The sequence below is a fragment of the Neomonachus schauinslandi genome, chromosome 4 (genome assembly GCF_002201575.2).
Source record: "Neomonachus schauinslandi chromosome 4, ASM220157v2, whole genome shotgun sequence".
NCBI lineage: Eukaryota > Metazoa > Chordata > Mammalia > Carnivora > Phocidae > Neomonachus > Neomonachus schauinslandi.
In genome coordinates, this window is record NC_058406.1 from 63858425 (window position 1) to 63875864 (window position 17440).

Below are 17440 nucleotides of genomic sequence, written 5' to 3' on the forward strand. Positions count from 1 at the left end.
GGACAGTGCATAATAGCAAGAATTTTAGAATTCTGAAGGTTAGTGATTTGGTAGATTTCAAAGTATGTATGTTGCTGTTAAGAATAGAAATTAAAAAAATGGGGACGCCTGGGTGGCTCAGTCGGTTAAGCGGCTGCCTTCGGCCCAGGTCATGATCCCAGGGTCCTGGGATCGAGTCCCACATCGGGCTCCTTGCTCAGCAGGGAACCTGCTTCTCCCTCTCTCTCCCTCTCCTTGTGCTCTCTCTGTCAAATAAATAAAATCTTTAAAAAAAAAATTTAAAAAGTGGAAATTTTCTTTTTTAAATTTTAATTCAATTAATTAACATGTAATGTATTATTTGCTTCAGGGGTACAGGTCTGTGATTCATCAGTCTTACATAATACCCAGTGCTCATTATAACACATACCCTCCCCAATGTCTATCACTCAGTTACTGCATCCCTCCACCCCCCTCCCATCCAGCAACCCTCAGTTTGTTTCCTATGATTAAGAGTCTCTTATGGTTTGTCTCCCTCTCTGCTTTGTCTTGTTTCATTTTTAAGAATGGAAATTTTCTTAACGGAAAGAATGAATAAGGACATTTTTTGGTTAAGGCATTGTTTACTACTATTTGCTCAACATCCATTACTTTAAGACCTCTTACAGATATTGAAACCCACAACTATATGGTCAATTAATCTTCAACAGAGCAGGAAAGAGTATCCAATGGGAAAAAGATAGCCTCCTCAACAAATGGTGTTGGGAAAACTGGACAGCAACATGCAAAAGAATGAAACTGGACCACTTTCTTATACACAAAAATTCAATTCAGACCTAAATGTGAGAACTGAAACCATAAAAATCCTAGAGAACACAGGCAGTAACCACTTTGACATCAGCTGTAGCAACTTCTTTCTAGATATGTCTCCTGAGGCAAGGGGAAAAAAAGCAAAAATAAACTATTGGGAATTCATAAAAATAAAAAGCTTTTGCACAGTGAAGGAAACAATCAACAAAACTAAAAGGCAACCTATGGAATGGGACAAGATACTTGCAAATGATATCAGATCAAGGGTTAGTATCCAGAATCTATAAAGAACTTATAAAACTCAACACCCAAAAATGAAAATCCAATTAAAAAATGGGCAGAAGACAAGAGCAGACGTGTCTCCAAAGCGGGCATCTAGATGGCCAACAGACACATGAAAATATGCTCAACATCACTGATCATCTGGGAAATACAAATCACTACAATGGGATATCACCTCGTACCTGTCAGAATGGCTAAAATCAACAACACAAGAAATAACAGGTATTGGCGAGGATGTGGAGAAAGGGGAACCCTCTTGCACTGTTGATGGGAATGCAAACTGGTGCAGTCACTTGTGGAAAACAGTATTAAGTTTCCTCAAAAAGTTAAAAATAGAACTACCCTATGATCCAGCAATCACACTACTGGTTATTTACTCAAAGAATACAAAAATACTATTTCAAAGAGATACATTCACCCTGATGTTTTTAGTAGCATTATCTACAATAGCCAAATTATGGCGACAGCCCAAGTGTCCATTGATCGATGAATGAATAAAGAAGAAGTGGTGTATATATACAATGGAATATTACTCAGCCATAAAAAGAATGAAATCTTGCCACTTGCAGCAACATGGATGGAGCTAGAGAGCATTATGTTAAGTGAAATAAGTCAGCCAGAGAAACACAAATACCACATGATTTCACTTATATGTGGAGTTTAAGAAACAAAACAATTGAGCAAAGGGGGAAAAAAGAGCGAGGCAAACCAAAAAACAGACTTTTTTTTTTAAAAGATTTTATTTATTTATTAGAGAGAGACACAGCGAGAGAGGGAACACAAGCAGGGGGAGTGGGAGAGGGAGAAGCAGGCTTCCCGCGGAGCAGGGAGCCCGATGCGGGGCTCGATCCCAGGACCCTGAGATCATGACCTGAGCCGAAGGCAGACGCTTAACGACTGAGCCACCCAGGCACCCCCCAAAAACAGACTCTTAACTATAGAGAACAAACTGATGGTTTTCAGAGGGGAGGTGGGTGGGGGATGGGTGAAATAGGTGATGGGGATTAAGGAGTGCACTTGTGATGAACACTGGGTGAAGTATGGATGTGCCAAATCACTATATTGCACACCTGAAATTAATATACAATGTATGTTAAATGGAATTAAAAAAAATTTATTTTAGAGAGAGAGCATATGGGTGAGGATGAACGGGTGGGAGGGGGTGAGGAACAGAGGGAGGAGCAGAGGGAGAGGGATAAGCAGACTCCATGCTGAGTGGCTGAGTGCAGAGCCCTAGGTGGGACTTGATCCCATGACCTTTGATCATGACCTGAGTGAAATCAAGAGTCTGACGTTTAACCTTAACCGACTAAGCCTCCCAGGTGCCCCCTAACTGGAATTTAAATAACAAAAATATTATTGAATAATGCATTAAAAGTTCTTTAAAGAGTATTCTGTTTGTCAGTGGTTAATTGTATTATCAAAAAACATAAAGTAGCTATCCTTGGGAAATTATGGACCAAAATCCTGGGAACTACCTGTTAATTCTGAAATGTCTGTATGAGTTCAATCTTTTTTTTTTTTTAAGATTTTATTTATTTATTTGAGAGAGAGAGAGTGAGATCATGAGCAGGGGGGAGGGGTAGAGGGAGAAGCAGATTCCCTGCTGGGCAGGGGGCCCGATGTGGAACTTGATCCCAGGACCCTGGGATCATGACTGGAGCTAAAGGCAGATGCTTAAACTACTGAGCCACTCAGGTGCCCCTCAATCATTTTTTTATTTTTTTTAAAGATTTTATTTATTTATTTGAGAGAGAGAATGAGATAGAGCATGAGAGGGGAGAGGGTCAGAGGGAGAAGCAGACTCCCTGCTGAGCAGGGAGCCCGATGCGGGACTCGATCCTGGGACTCCAGGATCATGACCTGAGCTGAAGGCAGTCACTTAACCAACTGAGCCACCCAGGCGCCCCCATTTTTTTTTTTTTTAAAGATTTTATTTATTAGCACGAGAGCACAAGCAGAGGGAGGGGCAGAGGGAGAGGGACAAGCAGATTCCCTGCTGAGCACAGAGCCAGAGGCAGGGGCTTGATTCTAGGACCCTGAGATCATGGCCTGAGCTGAAGTCAGATGCTTAACTGACTGAGCCACCCAGCTGTCCCAAGTTCAATCATTTTAACAGTGGACCTTGCCTTAGCCAGTAGTTTATACCTGATGTTTCTGATGGCAATCTTTTAATAAAGAGAATAAGTAACACTCTGAGGGTTTTTTTTCTTTAAAATTTCAAATTTCCATGTACTGAATATGCTTGAAATAAAGTACATCTGTTAATTTTTTTTAATTTTTAAATTTCTGGATCAATAATTACTAGGTTTCCTAAAGTTTGAAATAAAAATGTCAGTGCATGGACTAAATATCAGAGGATATTAAATCTAAGCACTTCTGTGGGCTGTAGGTGTTGACCTTTTCCAAAAACCTGTCCTTTCTTCAAATAGGTTCTTGATTTGACATGAGGAAAAGTTTGAATAAATATGGAAATGATCACTCTCAACATCAGTATCATGCTTTGTTAAACTTATGACTCTAACTGCTATCCAATGCATCACAATTGTAAGATTAAAAAGAGTGACTTGCTTAAATATTTTTGCATCTTACAAATGAATAAAAATATGAAAATCTCACTAAAGAAATGGGCAAAGGGCATATCAAAGGAGTCAGAAAAGAAAAAAATTAAAGTGGCCAATAAAAATATGGAAAAATTTTAGCCTTACTAGTAACAAAATGCAAACCAACACAATAATGAGATACCATTTTAATCTATTTCAATAGCAAAAGGTGTGAAGAAGTGGGTATTTTCATTCATTGCTGTTGGGAGTGTAGATTTGTAGTCTTCTCTGCAATTTGATAGTGTGTGTGAAAGGCTTTAAAAATGCTTTTAGCTTTGACTTGGGAATCCCACTTGTGGGAATTTGTTCTAGGAAAATAATAGGACAAATGCAGAATGGTATACCTTTAAGCATATTTGTTGCAGCTTTGTTTTTGAAATGGCATTGGGTGGGTAACCTGCTTTTGCCTGGTTTCTGTGTGGAGGGACAGACATTTCTGGAATCCTTCTGGAATCCACTGCATGCTCCTCCCCAGGGGAAGAGGAGCAACTTGCTTGGTTGTGCTCAGGGTTCTGCTGCCTCTGTTCTGGCACTTCGGATCACTCTGCCTGCAGAAAACCTGTCCTCATTGGCTCTCTGCCAAATGCAGCTTTTATGGGGAAGGCCTCCCCACACCGGGGAAGTTTTCCAGCTCTACCTGTGCCTGTCTAGGAAACTCTTGAACTCCAGATACTGTGTTAGGAATCTCATTGGGCTGCACCACTGATGCATGTCCTCTATCCAACTTTTATAAATATATAAAAAATAAGGCTGATATTTTGATTTCTGTCTGACTCCTCTCTAGTGATCAGTTAGTATTGAACCAGGGCTTCCTGACACCCCCAAGAAATAAGAAGAAACAAAATAGAATTTGGATATCCAAAACTTGGGGTTGATTAAAAGGATATGGCTGTAAAGTTGGAAATGATGCAGCAATTCAAAATGATTCTGTTGATGTATATACCGATAAATGAAGAAGATTCTAATATAGCATTTTGCATATGAACACATTTATTATATACGTATGTAGACAGCTCTTTGCCTCTCTCTCTTTCCTCCCCTCTATTTTCTAAAGCTTCTGTAACTACATACAAATAGATTAATTGCATTTTTGCCTCTGTATAGGCTGTACTTATGGCTGTGTTTTCCGTGTTTATGGTGGCTGGTGTGTGCTTTCCCTTCTTCTTTTGTTTCACGGGGAGTTTTCCTGATGGGGTGAGCAGGAAATCTGGAATTGGGTCAGCTTTTCCCAGCTGGACCCCTTTGTTACATAGACACCCCTCACAGGATGCCTGGCCGCTGGTTATCTGTGGCTACTGGCTTCACCCTCCTGCCTTCTCGGCAGAGCCTCACCTGGTCAAAAAGGGGCTCACCTGTGGGCCCAAATGAGGCAATAGTGTCATCTTGTTCCTCTGCTGCCTATTCTGTCTCCTGCTTAGGAAGCTGAACCTGTTGTCTGAGGAGAACCAGTACCTCAATCATCCTCGTGCTGTTGGGGGTTGGGAGAATTCTCCTACTCACGAGAATAAAACTGTGGATAATACCAATTCCAGGGTGAGATGATGCACAGAATTACCTCTAATTTATGGAGATACCAAAATCATCATTTGTAATGGCTCCTGGGAATTGGAATTTTCCAAATAAGTGAACTTTCTAGATAGCTAACATTTACTCCTTTAAGAGCCTATATCATTTTTCTTTTTCAAGATTTATTTATTTATTTGACAAAGAGAGACACAGCGAAGAGAGGGAACACAAGCAGGGGGAGTGGGAGAGGGAGAAACAGGCTTCCCGCCAAGCAGGGAGCCCGATGTGGGGCTTGACCCCAGGACCCTGGGATCATGACCTGAGCCGAAGGTAGACGCTTAATGACTGAACCACCCAGGCGCCCCTACTATTTTTTTAAATAGTTTTTAATGGAAATCTTACTGAGGGGCTTTCAATTTATTTTCATAAACATTCAGCATTTTCTTGATGACTCAGTCTCATCCTTATAAAAAAACATTTTATTGTGCTGTAGAATAGTGATGTTCTCTGACTACATTAAACCATGTAGTCCTGAAGAGCCGCTCCTGGTTGTACTTTTAAGGTCACACCTGTGTTTTTTAGATGGTTGGCCTACTTCCCCTGCTGAAAACTGTTCCATCGATCGTCTGTGTGCTCTGGTTGAGACCCTGCTATGCTGAATTAGCGTTTGGTTCGTAAGGACTCTGATTAGCATTAAGATTTAGTATCTTGTGACAGACACATTTCTGCCACTGTGAGGCCATTTTCATTTGGTTCTGGGCTTGCTGTTGGGTTTCAGCCACTGTGGTTAAAGTGGTCAGTAATCAGAACTTTGGTTGAATGGGCCATTCTTGTATTTTACAAGATATCCATTCACCTTTTTGACAATCCAATTAAAATTCACATTTTCCTTTACAAACAGGCTTCCTTATAGATTAATGATCACTTACATTATAATTGTAGAAACTGTGGTTCAAACAAATGAAGTCAATATTCTAATCTTGTTTATAATAAAATTGAAATGTTTATGAATTTCAGGTTCTACTCCTGAGGCTGTAAGACTGGAAATCACAAGCTATTTGTAAGAGAATTCTGAGGAGACAATTGAATGATCATATTCATTCATTTTAACTCTATTCAACTTAATTTTTTGAAAGGTTTATTTATTTACTTGAGAGAGAGAGTGCACATGTGTACTGGAGCACACACGAGCTGAAGGAGGGAGTGGGAGAATGAGAGAGAAAGAATCTCAGACTCCCTGCTGAGTGCAGAGCCTGAGGTGGGGCTTGAGATCATGACTTGAGCTGAAACCAAGACTTGGACGCTCAACTGACTGAGCCACTCAGGCACCCCTCTATTCAACTTAAGAAAGTGATTATTTTATTGGTTTTCCATCACCTAAAGTATGAAGTGCAATTTCTTTAACATTCTGTCCGTTTGGCTACCTAAAAAACACCCCAAACCTAGTGGTTTAAAAAGAAAGTTTCATTATGTTTTATGATTCTATAGCTCAGTGGGCAGCTCTTTTCGTCTGAGTCAGCTTGGCTAGAGCTGGGTGGTCTAGGTTTTCCTCAAGTATCTGGGATGGCTGAGATGACTGGGGCCTCTCTCCATGAGATCTTTTATCTCCAAGGGGGGCTAGCCCAGGTGGGTCATACAGTGGCAGAAGGGCTTCCAGCAGCAAGAGAGGGCAAATTCCAAAGCACAGGTAATTTTCAAACTCTGCCTCTGTTACATTTACTGATGTCCCATTGGCCAGTCTAAGTCACACTCGCTCTAGTGCATGAGTACAAAGAGTTGTGGGGTCATTACTGCAGTGGTCTATCATAGCATGCTCCAAACTATCATTCTAACCCTGCAGTTCCCAAACTGGCTGAGGTGTTCTGGAACACCTCAGGGGGTGTTGTGGGACATTTAAAAATTTCCAGGGAAACATAATTATACTCCATGACTGTTGGACATCATGCAAATGATGAGCTAGACGTAGGCCACAGTGTTGACATCATAATGATACATTCCTTTTGGTGCTGTTGTATCTTTGCAAGGCTGGGTTTTTGGTGGTTGCTGTGATAAAAACAAGTACAACATGAAAATTACTGTAGAACAGGGAGTGAGTGTGGTGGTGCCCAATTTGATTCCAAGATTGCAGAAGTGGTACAGTGCCCAGAAGGTGCAGAGATCTCATTATTAAGTAAATATAGTTATTTAAGGATGAAATAAAATATTTTTGTAAAAGTATATGTGTATTATTATTCAAATTGCTAGGGCACACATACTTACAAAGTTGTTTGGACCTGACTCCTTAGGAAATGAAATTATTAAGTATTTCTTTTGGTCTAGGGACATTGTGAAAAAATTAACAAGACACTAAGGATGCTGTGAACCAGGAAAGGTCGGAAGCTGCTGTTTTAACCTTATTTGCTACTGCTGAAAAAAGAAAAAAGTCAGGAAGGAAAGTTAGTTTTGGGAAAAGGTGAATGGATTCAGTTGTGGAGTTGCTGAGTCTAACGGCCTAGTGGGCTATTCAGGGAAAGGTATAGAGCTGGGATCCAGGCAGGAGGTTTAGAGCAGAGCTAATTCCATCCCTGAATAGTCATGTGCAGGCTCTCTTTCTGATTGCTTTGGATATTGTATAAACTCAAGAATTGCAAAAGAAAAAGGTAGGGTTGTTGAAAGGGAAGGAACCTAAAAACCAAAACTTGAAACCGACCTGCAAAACAAATGTTCTTGGTTTAATGTTTTTGCAAATGTTAAATGGATGCATTTGAATTTCCTTCTTACATCATGTTTTATTGCAAAGGTTCTATGGAAGAGCCATGAGGTTTACTATAGTAGAGAAAGAGAAGGTGAACTCTTGACCTCTTAGCCAGGTTGTGCAGATAGGGGGTTTGCTTAATTACTTTATTTCCCATTTAGCACATCACTAGCTGAGCCCAGAAGATCCAGATCTTAGAGGGCCATTCACTGAATACAGAGGACACCCTTATACACACTTAAGGCTTCACAAGATTAGCATCAAGAAGTAGGAGGATATGATGTTAGGAAAGTAAAGACCTTCCTCCCTCATACATGTACCTTTTTTGGCCAAGGAGACTGTAGAAAAGGAATAGAAAGAGAAGATAGTGATTTGTGTCTTGTAATTTTCCCCCATAGCTTGGGGGAAATGAGAATAATAATAAGAACAAAGAGGAAAGATATTGCCCATTTCCAAGTTGGGGGCTGTAGAAAGCTCACTTTTGTCCTGTTTACTTGTACCAGCTTGGGGGTATGACCATAACAACTTAGCTATGCACCACAGACAGAAGGAGATCCTCTGGCTTTGTTTTCCTATGCTGCTTCCAATTCCATGTTTCGTAGATGATGTGACTAGAGCCAGTAGGCCTTCCAAGGCACCATCTGCCCACCCTGCCCTGTCAAGGCAGGTGTACAGACAGGCCAGTAGACTGGGTGAGGGTCAGAGTAGTCACTCCACAGTTTGTAGCCCACATAGTAGGGGTGAAGCTGAGCTATGCAGAGGTGTTAGAAGTGTTACTTGGTCCTGACCAAGCAAGAGGCCCCCAGTGAATAATGGTTGTTGTCTTGAGATCAATAGTAACTTCCTAATGCATGCCAATGACCCCCATGAGGCTAGAGGCTCTTTTCTCAGGGTTGTAAAGACCCATCATGATATTCCTTCTCCTCAGATATCCAGATGTCATCTCAGGGAGAGAAACGGGAAGGAGGCAGCTGACGAGGGCCAGCATTGACTACATAATTTTCTGGGCCCAGTGCAAAATAAAAATACAAGCCCCTTGTTCAAAAATTAAAAATTTTAAGGCTGCAACAGCAGAGCATCAAACCAGGTGTGGGGTCCTTCTAAGAGTAGGACTATGCAACTGCACAGGTCTCAGACCTATGAACCTGGCCCTGTTGAGAGCTTCAACATATTTTTCCCCTAGAGATTCTCAACACTGCCCAAAGAGATTGTTGAAATTATCAGATTGGATTAAATTTAAACTGCATTGGACATATAGTTAATTCTTTCCCCATTAACCAGCAAGTGGGAACCTGGGAGAAATGCCAGATTAGTTTATGGACAATCAAGACATTACTGAGTTGGGTTGAGTTATATTTGTGGCTCTTCTGTAAAGGCATCATTTTCTCCTTTTTATAGGAGAAAAGTTTCTGTTTAGAGAGGTTAAGGGATTGCTCAAGGTCACCCAGGTAATTAGTGGTGAAATAAGATTTAAACCCAGGTATGACCCCAAAATTCAGACATGTTTCCACTCTTCTGATGTCAAACCTAAATCTGAGAAATTGAACTTTAAAGTGAGATTTCTATTGAAATGTACTTATTTTTTGAAGTGCATGAAGAGTATACCTTATCACCAATGGGAATGATACTGTCCCCTAGAGAGCATTTTGGGAAATTGAGGGGTATTTTGGTTGTTTGAGAGGATGCTGGTGGGCAAAGCCTAGGGATATTAGAAAGTTGCAATTTGTAGGACAGTCCTACACAAGGAAGAATTGTTTGATGTTCTGCATAACTGTTTTTTAAAATTTAATTTAATTTTATTATGTTAGTTGCCATACAATACATCATTAGTTTTTGATGTAGTGATACATGATTCATTGTTTTCGTATAACACCCAGTGCTCCATGCAGTACGTGCCCTCCTTAATACCCATCACCGGGCTAACCCATCCCTCCATCCCCCGATTTCCCCCCCTTCATTTTTCCCTTCCTTCTCCTAATGTCCTCCACGCTATTCCTTATGTTCCACAAATAAGTGAAACCATATGATAATTGACTTTCTCTTCCGACTTGTTTCACTTACCATAATCTCCTCCAGTCCCATCCATGTTGATGTAAAAGTTGGGTATTCATCCTTTCTGATGGCTGAGTAATGTTCCATTGTATATATGGACCACATCTTCTTTATCCATTCATCTGTTGAAGGGCATCTCGGCTCTTTCCACAGTTTGGCTATTGCGGACATTGCTGCTATCAACATTGGAGTGCATATGGCCCTTCTTTTCACTACATCTGTGTCTTTGGGGTAAATAGTAGTGCAATTGCTGGGTCATAGGGTAGCTCTATTTTTAATTTTTTGAGGAACCTCCACACTGTTTTCCAAAGTGGCTGTACCAACTTGCATTCCCACCAACAGTGTAAGAGTGTTCCCCTTTCACCACAACCTCTCCAACATTTGTTGTTTCTTGCCTTGTCAATTTTTTGCCATTCTGACTGGTGTAAGGTGGTATCTCAATGTGGTTTTGATTTGAATTTCCCTGATGGCTAATGATGATGAACATTTTTTCATGTGTCTGTAAGCCATTTGTGTGTCTTCTTTGGAGAAGTGTCTATTCATGTCTTCTGTCCATTTTTTGACTGGGTTATTTGTTTTTTGGGTGTTGAGTTTGAGAAGTTCTTTATAGATCTTGGATATCAGCCCTTTACCTGTAATGCCATTTGTGAATATCTTCTCCCATTCCGTGGGTTGCCTCTTTGTTTAGTTGACTGTTTCCATTGCTGTGCAGAAGCTTTTTATCTTGATGAAGTCCCAAAAGTTCATTTTTGCTTTTGTTTCACTAGGCTTTGGAGATGTATCTTGAAAGAAGTTGCTGTGGGCGATGTCAAAGAGGCTACTGCCTATGTTCTCCTCTAGGATTTTGATGGATTCCTGTCTCACATTGAGGTCTTTCATCCATTTTGAGTTTATCTTTGTGTATGGTGTTAGAGAATGGTTGAGTTTCATTCTTCTGTATATAGCTGTCTAATTTTCCCAGCACCATTATTGAAGAGACTGTCTTTTTTCCATTGCATATTTTTTCCTGCTTTGTCGAAGATTATTTGACCATAGAGTTGAGGGTCCATACCTGGACTCTCTATTCTGTTCCATTGGTCTATCTGTCTGTTTTTGTGGCAGTACCATGCTGTCTTGGTGATGACTGCTTTGTAATATAGCTTGAAATCAGGCGATATGATGCCCCCAGCTTTGTTTTTCTTTTTCAACATTTTCTTGGCTATTCGGGGTCTTTTCTGATTCCATACAAATTTTAGGATTGTTTGTTCTAACACTTTGAAAAAAGTCATTGGAATTTTGATCAGGATGGCATTGAAGGTATAGATTGCTCTGGGTAGCATAGACATTTTAACAATGTTTATTCTTCCGATCCATGAGCATGGAATGTTTTTCCATCTTTTTGTGTCTTCTTCAATTTCTTTCATGAGTGTTCTGTAGTTCCTAGAGTATAGATATTTTACCTCTTTGGTTAGGTTTATTCCGAGGTATCTTACGGTTTTTGGTGCTATTATAAATGGAATCGTTTCTCTAATTTCTCTTTCTACAGTTGCATTGTTAGTGTATAAGAAAGCAACTGATTTCTGTGCATTGATTTTGTATCCTGCCACATTACTGAATTGCTGGATGAGTTCTAGTAATTTGGGGGTGGAGCCTTTTGGATTTTCCACATAAAGTATCATGTCATCTGCGAAGAGAGAGAGTTTGACTTCTTTGCCAATTTGAATACCTTTTATTTCTTTTTGTTGTCTGATTGCTGTTGCTAGGACTTCTAGTACTATGTTGAACAATAGTGGCAAGAGAGGGCATCCTTGTTGTGTTCCTGATCTTAAGGGAAAGGCTCTCAGCTTTTCCCCATTGAGGATGATATTCCTTGTGGGTTTCATTCCTCTGCATAACTTTTGATTGCCTCACCTGTCACTTGGGTAGGTGAAAACCTGTTTATAATTATGAGTCTAGAACCTAATAACATTTTACATTACCTTATGTTTTGCATGGTTTAAAAATAGGCTGAATTTTCCATAACTAAAACAACTATAAATGGAAGGAAGAGTATATTTGATTTGTTTCAAACTTTATCAAGAGTTGTTCCGCATTTTGGAAAACCACATTGCCCAATGGCCATGCTGCTTTTGGCATTTGGATCATCAATACAACACACCTTAATTTGTTAGTAGATGTCAACTTCCCATAGATTTCACATGTAGATGCATTGACTGCTTCTCCTTTGTGTTATAGTCAGGGCATTTTTTGGTTTTGTTTAAAAGTTGTATGTGTAGGTAGGTTACAATTTTGTATGGATTTCATTTTAGGACTGTTTAAGGGCAATGAAAAATATTTGCTATAGAAAGGGGTGAGTCTAACAGTTTGAGAACCACTGAGGTGGGAGACATGAGTATTTGGAATCAGTAAAGAGCAGAGTTATTTTTGCAAGAAAACCTTAGAGTTTTTGACTTTCCCTGAAGGGCTTATTGGCTGTGAGGGCAATAGCACTGAGCCTGGTGTGAAAGAGGTATTAAATCTTTTAAGAGACTATATTCTGTGTGTTAGGCACAGAATCAAGATATCTGACCTAATTTACCCAAGGAGTAGGGTTTTTCAGGTGACCTCCTTTTTTTTTTTAAGTTAATTTTTGTCCTCTTGGCTGGACAAAGTTGTCCTTTTCATTTGAGGGAATGACCTTGGCAGGAAGAAAAGAGAAAAAACTCTTTTGACTCAGGTTTATTTTTTTCCTCTTGGGAAAAATAACTCTTTGAAGGTAAAATATCTGTGAGACATTCATATTGCAACTCAAAAGGCTCCCTGTTACTAATTGTTATGAGAAGGCTGGCATCAGGGGGGCTTCGGGCAAAATGTCCCAATCTACTGAGTTTCTTGCATGACCATTGCTTATGTAACTCCAGGACTCTGCCCTTTTTGTAGGAGGGATGTCTTACCACCTATTATTAACAATATTATGTGCCAGTTAATCATATAAAATTGTTAATGAAAAGGTAAAAAACTATACTTTGAGTCAGAGGGAGTAAGTTCTTTGTTCTAGACATTCAGGGTCATGCCATGTAGTGACATCTATTATGGTAATTAGGGAAAAATTTTCCTCTCCTTCTTTTGGACCCTCTCCCTTCTGGAATCCTGCCCCTTCTCACACTGCCTTCCTACATGGGACAGTGCTTGTCCAGGGACTTGCGTCTGTCTGCACAGTCTCTGGTCTGGGTGATGGTTATTTGAACTGGGTCAGGAAAGTGCCTCTGGATCTTCTTGGCAGGTATCTACCTGAGTGTAAGCCACTTGGTGTAATGATTCAGAGCCCAGTCTCTGGAACCAGTCAGCCAGGATTTCAGTTCTGGCTCTATGGTTAATAGTTGTCTGACTTAAATTCTCTGTCTCAGTGTTTTCATCTATAAAACAGGAATTATAATAATACTTAATCTGAGGGTTGTTGTGAAGATTAAATGTATTAATATGTATGAATGGGAAGCAGGGAGGAAGAAAAACCTCTCTACCACACTTAACACCTTTAAACGGAAGAATGTTCTTGGTTGGTGTTTTATTGCAGATTGGTTGAACCTAAATGACTTCTTTGATCTTGTGGATGGTGGGTCTAGGGGAACAGCTGGATAAATGCAAAATGGAAGGAGTCATCACCTTGGGCTTTGGATTCAGGAGTGTCACTCTTCTGTTTAAAAGCCATTGAAGTGTCCCCATTTCATTGAGAGTAAAAACCAAAGACTTCATAATGCCTACAGGGTCTTGCCTCATCTGGACCCTTGTGACCTCTCTGACTTTGTCATCAACTGCTTACTCTGCACTCCAGCCATCCAGACCGGCCTTCTTGCTCTACCTCTGACATGCCACGGGTACCCCTACCTTAGGGCTTTTGCTCTAGCTGAGCCCTGTGTCTAGAATGCTTTTCCCTTTGACATCAGCATGGCTCACTCCACCTATTTCAAGTCTTTACTCAAATCTCACCTTCTCAAGAAGGCTTGTCCTGATCACCCTATTTAATATTGAAACCTGCCTCTCAACCTCTACACAGGCACTTCCATTCCCTTTACTTAGCTCTACTTTTCCCTCATAATGCCATTGATCTTCTAATAAACCATATAATTTACTTAGATATTATATTTATTGTTTCTGATCTGTCTTTCTCTACTAGAATAGCAACTTAAAAAGGACAGGATATTGCTTTTCCACTCACATCCTTAGAGTCTTGAGTTCTTGGCATATAGGAGGTATGTACTTTGTAAATATTTATGGAATGAATGTATGATTCACCCATTGAGGCTGAGGACATTGCTGATCTAATCACATCAGGGTTTTCCTAGCAAGAAAGAAGGGAGAAGAGCTATTGAATGGGCAGTTAACAATATCTGATGTGGATTCTAAAATATCCGGCTGCACATTGGGGAAAACTAGATTATGGACTAATCGAGGAGTATTTAAGTCTTTTCCCAAATCTGGTATGCAAATTAAATGGGAGTTACATTTTATTTCCCGAACTTGTTTTATTTTTAACAAGAAGAAGAGTAGTGTATTTTCATGGACTGTATGAAAGAGTGGTAGCATTGAAATGGTTTTAGTCTTGCAGAGATGCCATATTACTAGGGATGGAGTGATGTAAGAAATGATGTATAAAGACACATGGTTCCTGGCACAAAGGAAACACTCAGGAAAGATCTCAATTTTGCCTAGGGCTATTCTTACCTTTAAAAGTAATCAGAGGAATATATAATAAAAATGCATTCATATCAGAGAATCTCACTGTTGGAAAGGATTGGAGTGATGTATATCCTCTTCAGGGCTCTTCACAATGAGTGAAAAATGAATCAAGCACAAAAATCAGCACAAGTGAGCTAAAATCTGCCTTCTTTTAAATTTACTCTTTAGCATTCCAGAACAAATCTATTCACTTTTATACCTGAGATCCTCTCAACTATTTGAAGACAGCAGTTGTGTTTTCTTTTCCATAGGGTAAACATCTTCAGTTTCTTATCTAGCTTACTTTTGAGAATCTTCACCATCCTGGCCACCCTGTTTCTGATGAAATACAACTTTACAATGTAGTTTTATTTATTTTTTAATTTTTTATTGTTATGTTAATCACCATACATTACATCGTTAGTTTTTGATGTAGTGTTCCATGATTCATTGTTTATGCATAACACCCAGTGCTCCATGCAGAACGTGCCCTCTTTAATACCCATCACCAGGCTAACCCATCCTCCCACCCCCCTCCCCTCTAGAACCCTCAGTTTGTTTTTCAGAGTCCATCATCTCTCATGGTTCCTCTCCCCCTCCAATTTCCCCCCCTTCATTCTTCCCTTCCTGCTATCTTCTTCTTTTTTTTCTTAACATACATTATATTATTTGTTTCAGAGGTACAGGTCTGTGATTCAACAGTCTTGCACAATTCACAGCGCTCACCATAGCACATACCCTCCCCAGTGTCTATCATCCAGCCACCCCATCCCTCCCACCCCACCTCCCACTCCAACAACCCTCAGTTTGTTTCCTGAGATTAAGAATTCCTCATATCAGTGAGGTCATATGATACATGTCTTTCTCTGATTGACTTATTTCGCTCAGCATAACACCCTCCAGTTCCATCCACGTCGTTGCAAATGGCAAGATCTCATTCCTTTTGATGGCTGCATAATATTCCATTGTATATATATACCACGTCTTCTTTATCCATTCATCTGTCGATGGACATCTTGGCTCTTTCCACAGTTTGACTACTGTGGACATTGCTGCTATAAACATCGAGGTGCATGTACCCCTTTGGATCCCTACCTTTGTATCTTTGGGGTAAATACCCAGTAGTGCAATTGCTGGATTGTATGGTAGCTCTATTTTCAACTTTTTGAGGAACCTCCATACTGTTTTCCAGAGTGGTTGCACCAGCTTGCATTCCCACCAACAGTGTGGGAGGGTTCCCTTTCTCTGCATCCGCGCCAACATCTGTCGTTTCCTGACTTGTTAATTTTAGCCTTTCTGACTGGTGTGAGGTGGTATCTCACTGAGGTTTTGATTTGGATTTCCCTGATGCTGAGTGATGTTGAGCATTTTTTCATATGTCTGTTGGCCATTTGGATGTCTTCTTTGGAAAAATGTCTGTTCATGTCTTCTGACCATTTCTTGATTGGATTCTTTGTTCTTTGGGGATTGAGTTTGATAAGTTCTTTATAGATTTTGGATACTAGCCCTTTATCTGATATGTCATTTGCAAATATCTTCTCCCATTCTGTCGGTTGTCTTTTGGTTTTCTTGACTGTTTCTTTTGCTGTGCAAAAGCTTTTTATCTTGATGAAGTCCCAATAGTTCATTTTTGCCCTTGCTTCTCTTGCCTTTGGCGATGTTTCTAGGAAGAAGTTGCTGCAGCTGAGGTTGAAGAGGTTGCTGCCTGTGTTCTCCTTTAGGATTTTGATGGACTCCTGTCTCACATTGAGGTCTTTCAACCATTTGGAGTCTATTTTTGTGTGTGGTGTAATAAAATGGTCCAGTTTCATTCTTCTGCATGTGGCTATCCAATTTTCCCAACACCATTTGTTGAAGAGACTGTCTTTGTTCCATTGGACATTCTTTCCTACTTTGTCAAAGGTGAGTTGACCATAGAGTTGAGGGTCCATTTCTGGGCTCTCTATTCTGTTCCATTGATCTATGTGTCTGTTTTTGTGCCAGTACCATGCTGTCTTGATGATGACAGCTTTGTAATAGAGTCCGGAATTCTGATGCCACCAGCTTTGCTTTTCTTTTTCAACATTCCTCTGGCTATGCGGGGTCTTTTCTGGTTCCATACAAATTTTAGGATTATTTGTTCCATTTCTTTGAAAAAAGTGGATGGTATTTTGATGGGGATTGCATTGAATGTGTAGATTGCTCTAGGTAGCATTGACATCTTCACAATATTTGTTCTTCCAATCCATGAGCATGGAATGTTTTTCCATTTCTTTGTGTCTTTCTCAATTTCTTTCATGAGTATTTTATAGTTTTCTGAGTACAGATCCTTTGTCTCTTTGGTTAGATTTATTCCTAGGTATCTTATGGTTTTGGGTGCAATTGTAAATGGGATTAACTCCTGAATTTCTCTTTTTTCTGTCTTGTTGTTGGTGTATAGGAATGCCACTGATTTCTGTGCATTGATTTTATATCCTGCCACTTTAATGAATTCCTGTATGAGTTCTAGCAGTTTTGGAGTGGAGTATTTTGGGTTTTCCACATAAAGTATCATATCATCTGTAAAGAGTGAGAGTTTGACTTCTTTGCCACTTCGGATGCCTTTGATTTCTTTTTGTTGCCTGATTGCTGTGGCTAGGACTTCTAATACTATGTTGAATAGCAGTGGTGATAGTGGACATCCCTGCCACACCACTTGACCTTAGGGGGAAAGTTCTCAGTTTTTCCCCACTGAGAATGATATTTGCTGTAGGTTTTTCATAGATGGCTTTTATGATATTGAGGTATGTACCCTCTATCCCTATACTCTGAAGAGTTTTGA